This window comes from Galeopterus variegatus, unplaced genomic scaffold (assembly GCF_000696425.1).
Source record: "Galeopterus variegatus unplaced genomic scaffold, G_variegatus-3.0.2 Scaffold732, whole genome shotgun sequence".
Classification (NCBI taxonomy): domain Eukaryota; kingdom Metazoa; phylum Chordata; class Mammalia; order Dermoptera; family Cynocephalidae; genus Galeopterus; species Galeopterus variegatus.
The window spans coordinates 515,589-536,849 of record NW_007726843.1 but is presented as its reverse complement, the minus strand read 5'-3'; the positions used below and the strand labels follow the sequence as shown (position 1 = coordinate 536,849).

The 21,261-nt window shown below is 40.8% G+C and overlaps 1 long non-coding RNA gene across 1 annotated transcript; it reads right to left on the bottom strand.

Moving 5' to 3' along the window:
• Positions 1 to 2,694: 2,694 nt before the first annotated feature.
• On the bottom strand, positions 2,695 to 12,379 carry LOC103589824. Its single transcript, XR_550423.1, has 2 exons — positions 12,084 to 12,379; positions 2,695 to 3,335 (listed from the first exon to the last, which is right to left on the bottom strand). It is a non-coding gene; the product is annotated as an uncharacterized LOC103589824 (long non-coding RNA).
• Positions 12,380 to 21,261: the final 8,882 nt, after the last annotated feature.

Here is a 21,261-nt window from a genome sequence, read left to right as displayed (position 1 = left end):
TCTCACAGTAGATACAGCAGAGCCATATTTTTAAATTATTGCTTATGACCAATCTAAACCTCTAACAGCTTGTTCATTATCAGCTGAACAGCAGAAAGTTGGTTATTAAGTTTCTTTCTTAACGTTTCTGTCTTCCAGCTACTACAACAAACCAATAAAACTCTCCCAAGTTGTTAAGACAAAACTTTCACCACCTTGTCTCCCATATTACAACAGGGCAGAACAATAAATAAGTCTGATTCCATGTTGGTGGAGTGTCTACCATGTAGAGGGTGCTAACACTAATAAAGTGCATGTATTTCACAGGGCCTCAACCTTTAGCTTAGTAGGGCCACAGCCCTTAGCTGTTAGAAGGACCACAGTCCTTAGATCAGGCTGTAACTTAGTAGGATCTTTATCTTAGCAGGACAACAGTCCTTAACTGTTAGAAGGGCCAAAGCCCTTTAGTTTAGGCTGTAGCACAGTGGGGCCACAGTCCCTAGTTTTAGCAAGGCCAGAGCCTTGTAGTTTGAGGAAGAACCTAACCTTTTAGTAATGCACATAGAAATGCTAAGTTTGGGGAAAAACAGAAAACTTTTACAGGACTAAAAAGTTTCTGGTGTGGATATGAGAATTGTAACACAGCATAAGTGCTTGCTCTAAGGGCAGACACCCTTGGTGCAGCTAAATCTATTTATGGGAAAAATACGTGTACTGAAAGCTTCAAGGCTACTCTGCCAATTAGCGGCTGGTTCCACATTTCACCTTCAACTGCTTCTCTAAGTTTCCTAGGGAACTAAGTGTTGCCATAACTATTATCTCATTGGTTCTTTTTTGTGTCACATAGCTTAGTTTTATGACTCTTTTGATGGTAAATTGCTTATTTTTAAGTTGCGCCTGCTTTAATGAAAATTGTTATGTAGCCAGTTTGTTTACATTTTCACTATGTCTGATTAACCACCAATGTTCTTTTCTGTAACTTTTTGCCTACACAATAAAAAACAGAGAAAAGTCCTGATTCGGGGTCATTTCTCAGGAATTCCTTCTCTCTTGAAGCAGTTGTCTCCTGGGATTTAACCCCTTCAGACCTCTCACTGCTCTGGAAAAAAAGGGCTTTGAGTAATCCTTTGCGTCTCCGTCACCCTGGGGGAGAGGTGACATACAAAATGCTTTGATTTTCTCTGTAAGCAGGGCAAAGATTCTGCAGTAAAAGTTGAGTCTGATATGGTGGCAAAACAGACGGGGAGGTCTGCAAGAGCCCATGTGGGAAATGGGGAGAGAGAACTGACTACAAAACCCCAGCAGAAATTCCAGGGAAGACCTCCTCAGTAACAACACTCTGGAGAGAGCCAGGATTGCGTCAAGGCCTGCCTGGGGCATGCAGGAAGAGATTAAGACAGAAGGGTGTTTCTTTCCCATACCACCCAGTACCCCCCAGGCAATGTGGATGTGCCTGTGGCAGAGGGGCTGATCCTCAGCATCTGGGGTCACAAAGGAGAAGGCACCGAGCAGATGTGGAAAAGACAGTGGCCAGAAAGGAACAGAATATAAAGCTTTACTAATTATCTGGTTTCAAGATTTCCAGAGATGGTCCCAATAGTCTCCTGGTGATGTAGGTTTTTAGTTTTCTTTTACAGAAGATGTTTTCTGAGAGAAGTTTTGCCCAGTTAGTATTCAGGCAACTTCCACCCTTCACTGTGCCATTCTCCCCCCTTTTCTCTTGCCTTAGGTTTTACTTGTCAAGGTAGTAATCACAGAATCATACAGCCTTGGACATGTACCTGTAAAGCTCTATAAAGATAATGCCTTCCAACTCCTTGTTCAGCAGATATGAAACATTACTATAAAATGACTTGTGCAAGATGCCCAGGGCGTCAATAGCAGCAGAAAAACAGAATAACTATAAATGTGACATGTTTATAAGAGTTAAATTAAGTATAATTTATAAGCACTGCTATTGGGTTTGGGTTTGGGTTTGCCTAATAACCACACAGCACAATAATATTTATACATTTAAATATGTGCAACACAGGCCGGCCCGTGGCTCACTCGGGAGAGTGCGGTGCTGATAACACCAAGGCCACGGGTTCGGATCCTATATAGGGATGGCCGGTTTGCTCACTGGCTGAGCGTGGTGCTGACAACACCAAGCCAAGGGTTGAGATCCCCTTACCGGTCATCTTTTAAAAAAAAAATAATAATAATAAATAAATATGTGCAACACAATTTATAGAAGGTATATCTGAGTCCAACTGTTCCTCTTTGCTTAGGTTTTCTAGTTCTAGTGGCACAGCTGCCTAAGTATTTATGCTTATAATGTTAAAAAACTTGGGAAAATACAGAGGACATATGTGGATAGATAATGGGAAGGTGATAGCTCGGAGATGGGACAGGACAGAACAAAATAAGGCTGAGAACAAGCTCTATTTAAAAGGTGACTTGTGAACAGCAAAGATCCCTTACAATTGAAGCCCACAGGAGACAGATGGATGACAAATGTGTGAACTGGGTGAATTTTAAGGCAATAGGGAGTAGTGGGGCCTAGGTCACACAAGATAGCACGCTAACATTCAAACTTTTCAAAACACTATATCCAACTAAGTGTCTGGCCTGGGTACCGGTGCATGTCCCTCTACTCACCACCAAATAGGCAAGTTTCTAATCCCTGGCAGTCGGCTTTAGCATGTTATATTAAAGGTCTGAGGCTGGTAAACCTTCATTCATTCAACAAATATTTATTGTGCATGTATTACGAACCACATACTGTGCTAGGTACAAAGGCAAATATTTTACTCTCTATCAACCCTAATTTTTTCATCAATAAAATAGAGATGTGAATCCCTGATTTACCCATCATTCTGAGCCCCATCTTTTGTGACTGTGATTGGCAGAGCTTTTTATCGGTTTCTCTAAACCACTCTGCCAGTGCTTGGTGGATGCTGGCATTCCCTGAGGATCCATCCTGAAGGCACTGCCCACCTCCCTCTGTACCACCGCTCTACTCTTCTGCAGGACTTTCCTTACCCTTTGGGGTCTTGCTGCTCTCAGGCTGCTTTGCTCATCCTGATCTGGTTTGTCTCATGTGTGTGTAAAGGCCCCTTCCTTATTTACCCATGACCAAGATATTACAAGAATCTAGAATTTCCCCCAAACTACACTGAGTGCTGGGAGAATAAAAGAAGTGGATTACAAATGGAACTCAGAAGTGGATATCTGAGAAGACTTCTCCAAATCCATTGGAAGAATTTGTTCTCCAGTGGTGACCCAAGAGATGAAGCTCCTTCCATCTGTGGCTTGGCCATCTGCAGCTCATGGCTCCCAAAGATGTCCTTGGGATGGTCTCTAATCCAAAGAGTCTGAAGAGAAAAAAAAGTCATAAAGTATTGTGAGTGGTAAGTGGTTATGGGCCAGGTCTGGAAGGGTATATACATCACTTTTGCACACCTTCTACTAACCGGAACCTGGCCGGGCATGTCAACCTTTCCTGCCATGTCACAGGGGCCAGCATCTATCCCTGGACTGGGTTGGTTGGGATATTAAGACAATAATGGACCAATAAAGCATCTTTATTTACTTTTTTTTTCTTTTTCTTTTGGCTGGCTGGCTGGTGCAGGGATCCGAACCCTTGACCTTGGTGTTATAACACCTTGCTCTAACTGACTGAGCTAACCAGCCAGCCCCCAATACAGCATCTTGAATACAGAACCAAGTGATAAAGTGCCAGTCAGATGATTCTGATGGATCATGTCAATAAAGGAAGTAAAATAACTGAGGTAAATTTGGTTTGTTGTTTTTTAAATCAACTGTATTAAAGTACAAATTTTTTTTTTTTTTTTTGGTTGCTGGCTGGTATGGGGATCCAGATCCTTTACCCTGGGGTTACCAAAACCATGCTCTAACAATTGAGCTAACTGGCCAGCCCTTAGAGTGTAAATTATATACTGAAAACTGTACAGAATTTAAATGTACAGTTTGATGAGTTTTGACAAATGTACACAACTATGTTATCAACACCCTAACCAAGATACAGAATATCTCAATGACTTCAAAAAGTTTCTGTATGCTTCTTTGAAGTCAACTCAGTAAGACCAAAATAAATGGAGAGGCATACCATATTCATGTATTGTTAAGCTGTCAGTCCCCTCCAAATTGATACATAGCTTTAATACAATCCCCCCTCAAAAATACAGCTGGCTGGGGTTTTTTTGGTTTCTTGATAGAAATTTGCAAACTGATTCTAAATTTATACAGAAATACCAAGGATAGCCAAACAATCTTTAAAAGAAAAAAAAAGTCCAAGACTTCCACTATCCAATCTCAAAACTTTATTAAAAAGCTATAGTAAACAAGACAGTATGTCAGAATGTACTGATATAAGGATATACACAAAGATCAGTGAAACAGAATGGAGCATCCAGAAATAGACCCACACATCTGTGATCAACTGATTCTGACAAAGATGTCAAGGCTATTCAATAGGGAAAGAGTAGTCTTTTCAACAACTCTTTGTGGAACAACTATATATGCTGTGGAGAGAAATAAAAAAACCTCAACCCTTACTTCAAACCTTACACATAAATTAACTCAGGATGGATCATTGACTTAAATGTAAAGGCTAAAATTACTAAACTTCTAAAAGAAAACAAAATTTTCAACACCCTAAGATAGGCAAAGATTTCTTTAAAAAAGAAACAACAGCATGAACCAGAAAAGATAAAATGACAGACTGGACTTCATCAAAAGTAAAAACTTCTTTTCTTCAAAAAACACAGTTTAGAAAATGAAAACAGAAACCACAAACGGAGAGAAAACATTTTTCATACATATATATCTGACAAAGAACTTGTGCCCAGAAAATATAAGGAACTTTACAACTCAATAAGGAGAAGACAAGCCAAAAGCAAACAAAAAGTAAAAGTTTTTAACAGACATTTCACTGAAGAAGATCCACTCACGGCTACCACATGAAAAGCAGTTAAGGGCTGGCCTGTGGCTCACTTGGGAGAGTGTGGTGCTGATAACACCAAAGCCACGGGTTCAGATCTCTATATAGCGATGGCCGGTTGCTCAATGGGTGAGCGTGGTGCTGACACCACCAAGTCAAGGGTTAAGATCCCCTTACCGGTCATCTTAAAAAAAAAAAAAAAAGAAAGTAAAGAGGTTAAACATCATCTTTAGTTATTAGGGAAATGCAAGTCAAAACCACAATGAGACACTATTTCACACACAATAGAATGGCTAATATTAAAAAATCTGACAGTCACCAGGATTAACAGGGAATTGGAGGAACCCTTACATCCATATACTGTGCATGTAAGTGAACAATGTCACGACCATTTTGGAAAACAGTTTCACTGTTCCTAGTATAAAATCAAACAAACACTTATACAGCCTAGCAATTCCACCCGGGAGAAATGAACACATGTCCACACAACGACACATGTCCACACCAGGCTTTTTTTTTTCAAAGATGACTGGTAAGGGGATCTTAACCCTTGACTTGGTGTTGTCAGCACCACGCTCTCCCGAGTGAGCCACGGGGTGGCCCCTTTAGCCCACAGTTTTAAAAGCCACTCTCCCTAACCAAGGCCACCCTGAACCTTTCATGTTTCATCATTCTGCTTGTTTTACGTTGTTTTAGTCTATCTTTTACCAAAATCTAGGTAAACTCATTCATATGGGGATTTAAAGATAGTGTATATTAAAGCATAGTGAACACTGATTTCTAAAGATGATACTGTTTAAACAAACAAAACCAAAAAATAACAAAAACAAAAAACCCACACTTAATGATAAGAGTCCACATATTGGAAAAGGTGAATAGGAGGATCTGGAAAATCAGGGCTTTCTGAATCCTCCCTTTACTCCCTACCCCTGTCATCCCCCTCACCCCACAAGCACTGGGACTTTGTATAAACAGGACTACCAACTCCAGCTATCTGGATTAATTAAGGCTCCTGCTAGGTAGGTGAACAACTGAGGTGTATGGACAGCACTACCAAAATCGTGGACTATGCCTATTATTATGTCCTACCTCTCACTATGCCACAGTAGTCTTCCCCGCTGATAGTGTGGTTATGAGGACCCAGAGGGGCCTCTGGTTGGCGGGATTGTTTTATTTCCCCAACAGAGAATAGCCTTGATTCTGAATTAGATGAGAAAATCAGTACAATAAAACAGAAAGCCTGGAAACAATACCCTGCATACAATAGTAGAAGTAGCATTAAAACTTGGTGGAAAAAGTCTCAGTAACTCAGACTGAGAAACTGGCTTTCACATGCAATCAAAAGAAAATTATAGCTTTACCCCACGTGATACACAAAAAACTCCAGGTCTAATAAAGACACAGATGAGAAAAAAAAAAAAAAAACTTTTAAAATTTTAGAAGAAAATAGATTATTTACAACCTCAAGGAAGGGCAGAATTTCTTAAACCAAATACAAACCCAAAAACAATCAGAGAATATACTGTTGAATTTGAACAGAGCAAAATTAACATTTCCTATAAATTCTAGTAATTTATAGGAAATTCAGAGTAATTTTAGTCACAGTTAAGATACAAACAATATACTTGTAGAACCTATTCACATTATCACTGACTAAAGAGTAGAATCCAAACTATTTAAAAACCTCTTGAAATCGATCAATAAATGTGGCTTTGCCTCCCACGGATTTGTCACTCCTTTACCCCTGGGTGATGGAGCCGCCAAAGATTACTCAAAGCCCATCTCTTTTGAGAGTGAGAAGCCCCAAGAAAGGGGTTAATCTCCCAGAACCCTCAAGATAGAGGCATTCCTTCCATTTGGGAAATTAACCAGGAATTGGGGTTCTCTTCCTGCATTTATTCTCCAGACCAAGAAGTTATAGGAAGAGACATAGGAGGGGTTTTGCTAAGTACAGTTTAACAAGTTTTACAATAGAAGCTGGTAACATTCAGTAAAAACAAGTCAGATGACATTCTGTTAGGCAATTAAGTGATCCACTAACAAAGGCTTGATTTAGCCAACATTCCTTTTCCCTCTAGCAGCTTTTTAGTAACTTTACATATCAATTAGTAACTTGTCGGTCTTAGAACCAGCAGCCTTGCTGTATTAGGATTCTTATCTTGCAACAGAGATTCAATGCCCTGGGGGAAATTTCCTGTCCTTTGCAAGGTCAATATTTGAAACTGCAAGGCTTTGGAAAACCAGGCCCTGTGAGGTACATTTGCTTTATGAATCCTCTACAGATAAAAGAAAAACAACCCCAAAGTGTTATAGGCCTCGGGAGAAAATCACCCTCGGAGACTGATATAAAAAATAGAAAAAGATTTTTATTTCCAGGAACCGGGACCGCACAAGCCAATTCAAGGTGCGGTGCCAAACCGTCTTTGTTCTGGGTTTTTAAAGCTGCAAGCGTGGCAACTGGGTCACCTGATCACCACGCCAAGAGGTATTAACCAATGCAAGCAAGCCAACAGTACATGAGCTAATTTTGCAGTAAGTTGAGCTCCTCCCATCCCACCCCCACTTTCCCACCTAACTTTCACACAATAGACTATCTTAAGTGGCGTTGGTCCTGCTCTTAGAAACAGGGCATTACTTCAAAAGAATACCAGGCAAAGATATACCAACAGACAACTGGCAGGAAACTACAAAATGGCCAGTAACTTGCAAAAGACAGGAAATGCAAATTAAAACAATAGTGAAATACCATTGCACACCCACAGTGTCACGGATGTGGAGAAAGAAAGGTGGCCTGGACAGCAATTTGGCAGTCTGGCATCCAATAGGCAGTGTGCATGCCTTAACAGCCAACAGTTCCCTTCATAGTATATACCCTGGAAAAACGCTTACACATACAGAGATGTGTACTAGAATGTCAGCTCCANACCAGGCCCTGTGAGGTACATTTGCTTTATGAATCCTCTACAGATAAAAGAAAAACAACCCAAAAGTGTTATAGGCGTCGGGAGAAAATCACCCTCGGAGACTGATATAAAAAATAGAAAAAGATTTTTATTTCCAGCAGCCGGGACCGCACAAGCCAATTCAAGGTGCGGTGCCAAACCGTCTTTGTTCTGGGTTTTTAAAGCTGCAAGCGTCGCAACTGGGTCACCTGATCACCACGCCAAGAGGTATTAACCAATGCAAGCAAGCCAACAGTACATGAGCTAATTTTGCAGTAAGTGGAGCTCCTCCCATCCCACCCCCACTTTCCCACCTAACTTTCACACAATAGACTATCTTAAGTGGCGTTGGTCCTGCTCTTAGAAACAGGGCATTACTTCAAAAGAATACCAGGCAAAGATATACCAACAGACAACTGGCAGGAAACTACAAAATGGCCAGTAACTTGCAAAAGACAGGAAATGCAAATTAAAACAATAGTGAAATACCATTGCACACCCACAGTGTCATGGATGTGGAGAAAGAAAGGTGGCCTGGACAGCAATTTGGCAGTCTGGCATCCAATAGGCAGTGTGCATGCCTTAACAGCCAACAGTTCCCTTCTTAGTATATACCCTGGAAAAACGCTTACACATACAGAGATGTGTACTAGAATGTCAGCTCCAGCATTGTTTGCAAAAGTAAAAAAAATACAAAATACCCCAATGCTCATCAGTAAAGATTGAATAAACATCATGTTAGTTATAGTCATGTATAGGACAGCTAAGCAGCAGCTAAATATGAGCTCATTTTAATATAACGACTTGAAAATTCTATCAAAAACATAATGTACATCGAATGATAAAAAGGGATTGTCTAAGAGTAGTGGGATTAAGGTGACTTGTTTTAAATCATTACTTTTTATTTTACTATAATTAGTATGCTTTATAAGAATAATTTTAAGTACCTTGTTTTTAAAAAGCTCTAACAGTTTTTTTGTTCAAGAACCACATCTGTTCCCCCTTCTCCATGATGCTCCTCCCTTTGGCCCCTGCCTCCAGGGTTTCTTTAAAAGCTTCTTCAGGCACTAAGTACTACCGTGAGACTATTTATAACTAACCGTTTTTAATGATAATAATAAACACTAGCATTTACTGGGTATTTTGTGTGTGTACTATGTTTACTCTTTTCTTAAAATAAGTTGCATTTATTTTTTCTATAGGTAGACTGAAACTTCCTACAGCCATACCCTGAAATGGGAGTGTATGGCCAGAAAGGTGAATATCTCTCTAATGAACAGGGGTAGGAAACAATTTCTGAGGTGATTCACTACCTAGAAAAAAAATCAGTCAAAGAGTTCATAGTATGTCATGCCAGAATACTGCGCTCTGGCATACTGGCTGTTCTGACTTAAAGGCACTTGAAAAACAGCAGATGCAAAAGGGACGCTATAATCCCCCTTCTTTCTCTTAAACAACAGGAGATGAAATTTCCATGTGAGAGCTACCCTCACCTATACCAGGAGAAAAGAAACACTCTTACCGAAGACTGTAAGGTGAGTGCCAGAGAACTCTGTACAAATGACTTTGTTAAAATAATTCTCATTTTCCTTTAGCCTCCCCATATATTTTTAGTTACTTTTCCACAATTGCCTCTCGTTGTTCAATCCAGTTTAAAAGCACTTGAGTTTTGTCACTTCGAGTCTTCATTTCCCTACAAGGGCTCCTGTGTCACATAACTGATATTAAATAAGTTTGTATGTTTTTCTACTGTTAATCTGTTTTATGCCAAATTAATTCTCAGGCCTAGCCAAGCACCCTAAGAATTGAGAGGTAAAGTTTTGCCTCCAATACATCACCAAATAATTAATGTTAAAAAATAATTAAGTATTTGTAAAATACATTAGGTACATAAATGCACAAATTTATATAAAAAGATACCATTTGATCACGAAATCTATTAAGTGAGGATGGTTTAATATTAGAATAATTACTAGTGTAATTCACCACATTAGCAAAATAAAAATGAGATCTGGGAGAAATTTTGTTTCTCTAACATATCATTAGAAAACATGAAAAGATAAAATTAAGTGAGCTAATCATTCAACTTAGGAAGGTGAAAAAATGAGAAAAAGGAGGAAAGAAGTGTTAGAGATTAAGGTAGAAATATGCAAAAAGATGAACAACAAGAAAAGGAAGAGATTAACAAAACTAAAAACTAGTTATTTCAGTGCCGTCCTGTGGCTCGCGTGGGAGAGTGTGGTGCTGATAACACCAAGTCAAGGGTTAAGAACCCGTTACTGGTCATCTTTACAAAAAAAATAATAAAATAAATAAAAACTAGTTATCTCACAATTAGCAAGCTAGATCTCTGGCAAAAAAATGACCAACAGACAAAAAAAAAAAAAAACGGGGGGGGGGGAAGAGAAATGAAATTTTTTTAAATGAAAAAAATCTGTATTCGTTGCAATCTGGAACAAAATTCCAATGAAATTGCTTTTAGAATAAACACGTTCTAAAATTTACGCAGAATGAAGAGGACCAAAGATGATTAAATTAGCTTCAAAAGAAAGGATAAGAGGGAGATCAACCCTCCCAGATGACAATGCCATAGTAGTAAAAAGAACAAAGAGAACACTGGAAGATAATCCAGAGCTCAGAGACAGACTCTGGTGGATATGGAGACTGAATATATGAAAAGGAGGCAGTGCACATCAATGGGAAATGGGTAGATCCTTTGTAGATGGTGCCAGGAAAACTAGCTCACTTAATGACAAAAATTAAACTGGATCCCAATCAACCATCACATACAAAGGTGGACTCCAAATGGATTAAATGCCTTAAAGTGTAAGATAAATTCTGAAGTTTGTAAAGGCCTCTAATAGAGGCCATTCTACAAACTAGGACTAGGGAAGAAAGAGCTTCTTGAAATAAATCCCATAAGCACAGCCATAATTCAAACATTAATAATTTTGATTGCATTAAAACTAAGGTTTTCTGTTCAATTAAGGATCTACGACGTTAACATATTTTGTCAGGTGTTTAAGATACCGAAAACCAAAAAATGATTAATATCTAGATTACATCAACATCTGAAAATTAATAAGAAAATATAATCGACTCAATAGAAAAACTGACAAAGGATATCACCTGGCAGTGTACAGATGAGGAAACTGAAAATGCTAAAAATTATTTTAAAAGATTTAAAACTCACAGTACCAAACAAAAGGGGAAAAATAAAACAGCAGTGAGAAATCACTTTACTCCTATTTGGCACAAATTTAAAAGCTAGATAATGCCATGGATTGACGAGGACGTGGGAGGACATAATAGCTGAGACAAAGTCCCATGTCCCGGTACGAGAATACCTGGCAGCACTTAGCAATTGCTGGAATTTGGGAGTCCTTTACGGGGAGGGTAAAAAGGAACAATGGCGGGGAGAAGGGAATGTGTACGCCACTGAAGACCACTCTGCAGTCATTAGAATTAAGATAAATTAGACACAGCAATATGGAAGGGTTTTAAAAACATGCTGAATCACAGGAATAAGAAACGACATGAGATCACAGTGGCAGAGCCTGTCAGCCCTCTTCCAAAATGCACATTGTAGGATACACCTACGATTTATTCTTTCAATGGAATGGACTCAACTGCATAGATCTACATAGATAAAATGAAATCAGTACCATGCGGGGGTTAAAAAGCAAATCACAAGAGGTCGGATACAAAAGGTCAGTGCAAGATAACAACGAGGACTGTTTTGCCTGTCCTTAAAAGAATCATCTAAATGATGTCATGCTGCATTTAACCCTTGACAAAGTACTTTTTAACATTTTTAATAAAAACAGGCACTGAGGGAACATAAACTATTTTCAAAAGCCTGACTGCCTCTACGGGGGGCGGGAGGCCGAGTTCTTCCTTCGGTTTAACTTGCCACCTTTTATTTCTTTAAGCAACACCTGAAGCAAATACGTTCGCGTGTTAATCTTTAAAACTCGGAAGGGTTGAGTACGTATCGTTCCATCACCTTATTTTTTGTACTTTTCCATTTGCAGTCTTTCACAGCAAAGTTCAGTAACTGCAGCAGACCACAGCTTGTAGGCCAGGAGTGGTGGGTGGTCCTCAGGCTCCGCAGCAGCCTCGCCCCGCCCTCCCCGGGCTTCCCGCTCCGCCCCCACTTCCTCGTCCCGCCCTCCCCCCCACCCCGCCCCGCGCCGCGGTTTCTTAACTCATCTCACCTCATCTCGTTTCTTTCCGACGGACTCAGTCCCAGAGTCTTTCTCCATGACCGGAGGTTCCTCCAGGATCAGATCCTTTCCCGAAGCTCTCGCCCTTTAGAGGAAAACGAGAGAAGCATCAGCGGAGACTGATCGGGGGTTCTCCTCAGGGTGCCGCATTCAGGGTCAGACGCTCGGGCTGTGAGAAGGGTCCCCAGGCTCAAGCCAGGCCCACAACAAGGCCTGGTGGGGACTGGGAGTGACCTTTCAGGTGAAAGGACGCTGGGTCTGCGCGAAGGGAGCTGGCCAATCAGAGGCTCCAGAAACACAAGCCCCCGTCTGCAGCGCGCCGAGGGCAGCGCGAGGCTGTAGGGGGCGCTGGTGTCCGCGGAGGCCGGGCGCGGGGCCTGCGCTGCGGGCGGGGGCCCAGATTGTGCTCTGCGCCTTGGCCTTGGGGGGCGGGGGAGGGAGGCATGGTTGCTGTGTCGCAGCTCCGGAGTCCGGTTTCTTCCTCTCCAGCCCTTTGCGGCGTCAGGCCTGCAGCCGTGACCCTTCAGATCATCTTGGGGACCCTTGCTGCTCTCTGCCCGTTTTTCTGGTAAATAACCGAACTTGGGATGTGAGAATCACAAATGAGAAAAATGAGTTATTCTTATGGACGAACAACGCATGAGAAACATCTTTATAAGAAATAAACGTGTGACCATGTCTTTCCAGAGCTTTAACCTGTTTCCTGAAATGCTTAGGTGACAATGGCGGGGAAAGGGTATCTTAAATTCCCCTGCGGCCTCGCAGAACTGCCTTGCGGCCAGTTCGCCGATCCCGCGGAGCTCTGGATTAGTTCCTCCCACCTCGGGGCCTGCCGGCCACCCCGCCCCAGCTGGGGACATCGCTGGTGCGGGCGCCTCGCCTCTTTTGGTCTGGCGGCTGCCCGAGGTCTGGTCCGGCCGCCGAGGGGAGGCCGGGGTGACGGTGGGACCTTGAATGCCCTCAGTACCCGCGTTAAGGGAAAGTGGGGAGAGGGGTGATTCGAGGGAAGGTGCTGAATCATTTGGGGGGGCTCATCTGGTGGGTGTACACCTCCTCGAGGGAGAAGCTCCGTTAGGGCCACCCTTCATTGTCACTCCAGAGCTGCAGGCTATCAGCCCTTTGCCAGGGCCCCTCACCCACATCCCTTTTTAATTTGTCTGGGAGCAGGCCTGGCATCGGTAGGTTATTAAAAATCTCTCCGGATGACCAGAATTTGCTGCGAGGGTCGAGAACCACTGATCTGGGCCGAGGCCATACTTTCCCTCGTCATCTCTAAAATTATGTTAATACGTTTCTGGTGTAACAGAAGCCCAGAGAAGGGGTTGATTTATCCACAATCCCGCAAAGGTTAAGTGATGCTGGGCCGAGAACTCAGCTTTAGCAGGTCATACGCTTTGTAATCACAATATAAATTAATGGAAAAACTCATTTATTGTGTTATATGCCTAGCCCTTTGTGCCTGACTACGTCTCACAACAACCCGGGATTACTGCCCCAATATTACACTTGAAGAGATGCAGGCCTAGAGAGACGGTGTTGTTCGTCCACTCTCACCCAGCTGATAAGTGAAATCAGAAATTCGACATAGATCTGGTGAAAATTTTATTTTATTTTTATTTATTTTTTTCAAAGATGACCGGTAAGGGGATCTTAACCCTTGACTTGGTGTTGTCAGCACCACGCTCTCCCAAGTGAGTCAGGGGCGGGCCCCACCTGTCGACTCCAGTGATGAGGAGATACCCAATGCCCAAAATATGACAGATTGGAGAGGCCTGAAGGACCTTTACTCTCTTTGTCACCAAAGCAGAATTACTCTCCTAACCAGAAAGGACATTTTAATTTACAATTTTCATCACAGCTCTTTTCTGGTGATAGTGTAATGTGTTTTTTAATATTTTATGCAGATATTAGGAGGTACAGTGATAACCATGTAAATTATCATTACTAATTAAATTGAAATGCCAATTATTTTAACTAGCTTATTTAACTATTTAATAAATATATGACATTTAATATTTATTTGATAATCAATTTAATTAACCTTTATTAAATTACTTTTATAATTAAAAGTAAATATGGACAAATTTAAAATTTTTAAATGAAAGCATACTACTGAAGCAGAATTGACTGAAGATGAAAAGCTAATACAATTAACAACAATAACAAAAAGGAGGCTGGAAGAAGGTATATCACAAATTTATGATGAGTGAAAATTGCAATATCCTGCAGCAGAACAAACTGGAGAAAACATTTTTAAGATGGTAATGTGGACAATATTAAAACACATTTTTAGCAAATACATAGTGACTTTTTTTTTAAAAGATGACCAGTAAGGGGATCTAAACCCTTGACTTGATGTTGTCAGCACCACACTCACCCTTTTTTTTTTTTTTTCTTTTTGTCTTTTTTACTGACCGGCAACGGGATCGCAACCCTCGGTGTCACGCCCATACCGGGGACCGGCAACGGGATCGCAACCCTCGGTGTCACGCCCATACCGGGGACCGGCAACGGGATCGCAACCCTCGGTGTTGCGCCCACACCGTGTTCAGCCAGTGAGCAGGAACCGGTCTCTACATGAGATCCGAACCCTCGGCGGGAGCGCCGCCACACTCCCAAGTGGTGCACTCTCCAGTGCTCCACCGGCCAGCCCACACACTCACCCTTTGACCTAACTGGCCATCCCTATATAGGGATCCGAACCCATGGCCTTGGTGTTATCAGCACCACACTCTCCCCAGTGAGCCACGGGCTGGCCCCAATAGTGACTTTGATAATCAGGTTTTATCCAGCACTGCAAAAAAGAGTGGATATTAGTAGTTGTCTGAAATAAAAATCAAATCCAAAAAATTTTAAATGTCATTGAATAAAATTTGAGCTGGTAAATTTGACCAGCTATAAAATGGCTTGGATTCTTGCACAAAATGGAAACCATTTTTGTAAGAAGAGATGGTAAAAAGAAATTATTATTTCAGTTACAGTAATTTTATTAGAAAACTATGAAAAAAACTAATTTTTTTAATAGAAAGTGAAAGAATAAGTCACAAAACTGCTGAAGAATAAAGAATATAAGACCTTGCTAACAATAGCAAAAATTGATTCAAAATTTGAAAAATTACTTTTCTTTACCTTTAGAATAGAATAGACTTGCTATATGGGACATTGCCCAATTAATACTTTTGGTACTTTTTTTTCTTAAAGGACTTGCAAATCCGCACAAAAACCTGAACACAGATGTTTATAGCAGCTTTATTCATAATTGCTGAAACTTGGAAGCAGCCAAGTCATATGTAGACAATTTTAATTGTGATCAACAGCATCATGTAAATTGGCTACCAAAATTATAAGAAAAATTTTAAGTGTGCTTTTTTTTGACATTGATAAATTTAGAGTTGCTTTTAAATTTTTACAATATCACTTTGATTTCAATGTTAATAAAACTGAGTAGATACAAGAAGTAGTGAATTTGCTAGTTAGACATAGTTCTGAAACTGATGTGTTTTGCTCTAAAGTCAAATCACTTCTTTTAAAAACATGAAATATTTTTGTCAATGTAGATAGGAATATTAAAGGAGAATGAGGTTTTGGTAGTAGATTCAGTTACTGGAAAAACTTAAGTATGTTCAGAACAACATGGGTATGTGAACCTATTTTTCAATTGTACTTTTTATGAAATCTAAATAGATATCAAGTATGTCAATGAAAATTTAGTGTGAATTGAGATGTGTTGCAAGAGTAACATAAACATTGTATTTTAAATACTTGAATAAAAAAATCAAATATCTCATTTGTAATATTTTATGTTGATTACATGTTGAAATGTAACAATTTGGATATATTGGGTTGAAAAAATATATTATTAAAATTAGTTGAGAAACTTAGTCAAATGTTGTGATGCAATGATTGCCTAAAACCCTGGATCCTTAAACCCTGAGTTTAACCCTCCTCCTTCCTTAGGGGCCTGATCATCCAAGGGCCCCCTGAATCTTTGTGGGCTAAATCTCTGCCCAGGGCTACATTTGGAACAAGGGAGCAGTCGAGGTTGGGTGGGCACCAGGTGAGACAGGCTGGAATTTAAACTTTGCTTTAGCCAATTTTGGTCTGTTGTGACCATTTTCTTTTCTTAGCTCATTGAGATTTCTCTCAATCCAACTTATTTGTTTGTTCTTGAGGGTTTTTTTTCTTTGATAGAAAGAGGTGTTTTTTCATTTTCCCAGTTCTTTCTCAAGTCTTTGGTCACCTTCCTCTAGGAGTCCTGTTTCTCATGCGCAGGACTGATGTCTTCAAATGCTTCAGGAAGTTTCTTACATATCACTGAGTGCTAAATTCTCTCATGAATTAATTAGCTGTGACTTTCTTGATATAGTTTAGTTAGTATTTGAAGTTTTAGCAGAATTTGTTGAATCACAGTTTTAGATTGTGCATTTTCAGACTATAAAGATAGTTGCTCAGTTTGGCAACTTTTAATATGAACTCTAGGAGTTATGGAAAATTCCCCCCAAGCGAGGAACCAGGCTTGTCCCTGTTTTCATTCTTTCTCTACATTTTTACTTGTTTGAAAAATTCAAGCTCAAGGAGTTTAGCATATTCTTTTAGCCGTGTGCTCAGCAATGTGCTAATCAAATACCTTCTTCCTGAGCAATAATCTCTTTGTCTTCCTTATTCCTGGTGGAGAAGGGACTTTTGGATGAAGGACCTTTGGAGTCTCCTGTATTTCCAATTCCAGCTGCTTGATAACACCTTTTCTTACCTGGGAGTCCTAGAGAACCGGTGCACAGATTTCACTTAAGTCTGGTGATGCAGGTGGGCTCAAGGAGCAAGGCTAAGAGAGGTAAGCATGTGAATCAGATCTCTCAGCTACTAAAAGAGTTGGCTGATGACAGCCAGAGCTATGGAAGCAGAAGAGTGGGTGGAGGAAGTGGGGCAAGGGATGGGGGACAAGAATATATCAACAGTCTTTTAAATGTTCATATGCTGCAACTTAGGAATTTTCTTTCAAAAACCCACCCTGAGGATAAACAAGAGAGGTGAAGACCAATTTACATACAGTGATGTTCATCTGAGCATTAGTTACAATTGCAAGAAACAAGCTGAATGCATGTGTGAGTAATTATGAGATTGTTACAGTGACTTAAAACCACATAATTAAAATACTTTTTAATGCCATGGGAAAAAAAACACTGAGAAAAAATACGAGATCTAATATATATGTGGGGAAGGTGATTTACCACCACAATAGGGGTGTTTGAGTTTTGAGTCCAGTCTGACTCAAAGGCCAGGTCTTCGGTTGTTTGTCTTTGTTTGATTTCCCCCATTGTACACAGCTGCAGTATGAATGTGCCTTATTATTTTTATTACTTTTTATTTTTCTGGTCTTCATTCAGTCAACTTCACTCAGAATCATTGAGCAGCTACTAAGTGCTTGCCACTGGGGTGTGCTCATGGACAAAGTGGTGAGCAAAATAAAGTCTTCCCTTTCATAGAGTCCAGGGTCCAGGGAAGGGGATGTACTTTAAACAAATCGCAACAGAAATCTGATTCTAGGTGCAAAGAAGGACAAGCAAAGATGCTATGAAAGATCACACTGGAGGTCCTAGTGTAGATTAAGGAGTTAAAAAGTACCTTTTTGAGCAAATAATTATCTAAGCTGAGGGGCTAGCCAGAGCATCAGAGAACTAGTTAAAGGAAGGATCGGAGGAACACAATTGCAAGGGGAGGAAGGAGCGTGTGCAAAGGTCCTAGAAAGGAGAGAGATGGGCAGACTCACAACTCAGAGAAGTTTCATGAGGCAGCAGGGAAGCAGCTGACTGGAGAGAGGGGTGGAATGAGGTTGGGTGGGTGGGCCTGCATCCGGGCCACCTAGGGCCTTGTAAGTCCTGTTAGTAATGGATAACTCATGAGAGTAGGGTCCTATTTCACTAGAGTGGCTTCTGTCATCTGCAATTTAAGCCTGCCCAGTTCATTCAAGAACTGGGGAAATAAAATCAGGATGGTTTCTTATTGGGTCAACTCTGAGGAAGAATCTGGTCCAAACTCCATTTATCAACTGAGGCCCCCTCTAAAGAATCCCAATAGTGACATCCTTGATTTCCAAGAACTGACAGGGACTTAGGGCACAGGTTCAATAATCCCCAAAGGTCTAAGTATTTCCTGTCTTCCAGTCCACATGTCCTTAAAAATGACTTCATACTCCTTAAGGGAAGGCTTAGAGGAAGATTTTCAGTAGATACTCATGATGTCATCTCAGGACCTCCTGCAAGTATACCAAGTTCCCGTTTACTTGTAGGGATCTGTGTCTATAAACTGACTCAGATCTGGAATTTAGGAGAATGACTCAAAAAGACAAGCTTTTGTTTACCAGCTCTAGATTATTTTTGTTGTTGTTGTTGTTAAGCAATTAAATAGGACCAAGTAGGCTGTTCCATCAGATCTTAGTTCTAGGGGCTGCTTATTCAATTAATTAGTGCCAAGAATCCCTGGGGCCAGGCCTTTCAGACTACTACACTAGACCTGCTGCCTCCTGGGAAGTACATCTGGCTTTTTTTTTTTTTTTTTTTTTTTTTTTTTTTTTTCTGTGTCCGGCAACGGATCGCAACCCTCAGTGTCGCCCCCGTACCGGACCGGGACCGGCAACAGGATCGCAACCCTCGGCGTTGCTCCCGCACCTCGCTCAGCCAGTGAGCGGGAACCGGTCTATATGTGGGATCTGAACCCTCGGCGGGAGCGCCGCCGCGCTTCCCAAGCGGCGCACTAACGCAGTGCGCCACCAGGCCGGCCCATACATCTGGCTTTTGAGGGCTGTTGCTTGGGTCCCCCATCTTCTCTAATGACATCATGGGACCCATTTCAAACCTTTATCCACAGACCATAGAGAATAACCGCTAAGCCACTGGAACACTTACATTTTATTTTGTTTGCTTTTTTGAGACCAGAATCAACCAACCACCCAGGCCAACTCCTGTACTGTTGGAGCTGGTACATTAAATCCAGGATCTCAGGTAAAGGCAGCCATACCCATAAAAATGGCTCAGCCTAAAGAGTTTCTCATTCCCTTTTCTAGAACTATTAGAATCCATTCCCCCTAATATTCTGCAGGGGTTTTTTTTGCTCATATAAACTGACAAAACCTTGCAAATTTTTGGTGTATAAGTTTTCTCCTAGATTTGGCTTTATAATTAGATCCCTGGACCATGCTGGAGTCTGACTTCAGTTATAAGGCTGTCAGAAAAAAGGGGTGGCAGGGTGATTAATTTTAGACGTAATCCTTAGATTACACTATCTTAGGATAGGATCATGACAGAACTAGGCTAGAAACAGAGATCAATTAAAATTTTTTATCTTCAGTTTTTATTGCATGTTGAATCTTTTCTTATATTGCCTAATTTTAAAATTTCAATATATAGCCAAGTTCTTGATTTTTGTGATTCTTGATAATTAGTCAGCTTTTGGCTTCTATTATTAGTATTATTATTGTTATTAATTTTAGCAGATTATCTTGGATTTTGCAACTTTACAATCTTATCCTGAGTGTACCATATCACAGCTGTGTGATTTTAGTCAAGTTTGTCTTTCTGTGTTCCTTTTCTGCAAAGAAAGAAAACAGTAACCTGCCTGATAGCTTGGTGGGATTACATGTAAAATACCTAGAACATTTGTTATATATTTTAAAAACTCAGTGAATATTAACTTTCTCTTTCTGCTCCTTCCTCCTCCTCCTCCACCTTTGCACCCATTGGCTAGTACTTCAAGAACGAGGGAAAATAATTGTGGCAATCGTGGGTAACATTGGCAAGCTACTAGTAGATTTCCCTAGTAAGCATAATACATATATACATATGCTTATGATAAAGATATAGCCATCTCTTTTATAGCTATTTTATTAACTTTTCTTTTTTTAATGAGGATGCCATTCATTGAAATTATTGTTTTGTTTTGGTGGCTGGTCAGTATGGGGATCCAAACCCTTGACATTGGTGGTATAACACTGGCTCTAACCAACTGAGCCAACCGGCCAGCCCAAACTATTGTATGTGTGTTTCTCCTTATTTAATATTGAATTACTTTCCTTGTCAATATCATTCTTTTTTTTTCCCCTTTTTTTTTGTCTTTTTTTCGTGACCGGCAACGGATCGCAACCCTCAGTGTCGCGCCCGTACCGGACCAGGACCGGCCACGGGATCGCAACCCTCGGTGTTGCTCCCGCCCCTTGTTCAGCCAGTGAGCGGCCGGTCTGTATGTGGGATCCGAACCCTCAGCGGGAGCGCCACCGCGCTTCCCAAGCGGCGCACTATAGCAGTGCGCCACCGGGCCGGCCCGTCAATATCATTCTTTTAATGTACTGATAAATCCTATTATGTGTAACAAAGATAATATGTTTGCTTCAATAGTTATAGCTATGGACCAAATGTTTGTGTCTCCCAGAATTCATATGTTGAAACCTTAACCCCCAATGTGATGGTGTTGGGAGGTGGGGTCTTTGGCAGGTAATTAGGTTTAGATGAGGTCCTGGAGATGGAGTCCTCGTGATAGGATTAGTGCCCTTATGAGAAGAATACAGAGAGCTAGCTCTCTCTTTGCCATGTGAGGATACAGCAAGATAGCCATCTGCAAACTGGGAAAGGGCCGTCACCAGGAACCAAATCAGCTGGTAACTTAATCTTGGATTTCCCAGACTCCAGTACTGTGAAAAATAAATTTCTGTTGTTATAGTCACTCAGTCCATGGTATTTTGTTATAGCAGCCAAAGCTAAGACAGTTATCAATTAGGTTAGGTTTAATTTCTTTTGGGGTGAGTGGTTATCTTTGTCAAGTTTTTATGTCAATGAGTTTGTAGGCTTATCTTTTTTATCTTTTAACTAGTTAAATAGGTTAAATAGTATGTGAATGTGGAGGAGACTGTTAGTTGTCAACCCAATGTTTATTTTCCCTTTCTTCCTTAATACGGAACCCTTTAATTTAAGCTGGCCACCCTGAACAAAGATGACATTTCTCAGACTCCTTAGTTGTGGCCATGGACTAAGTTTCTGGCTGATGCAGTGGAAGCAGAAGGTTGTATAGGGGCAGAAAGAGGGTGAGCCCTTTCCTTCTCATAGTAAAAGGTCACGGCCTACACCCCTTAACAAAAAAACAGGTTAACAAGAGAAAAGCATAACAAATTGATTACATGCAT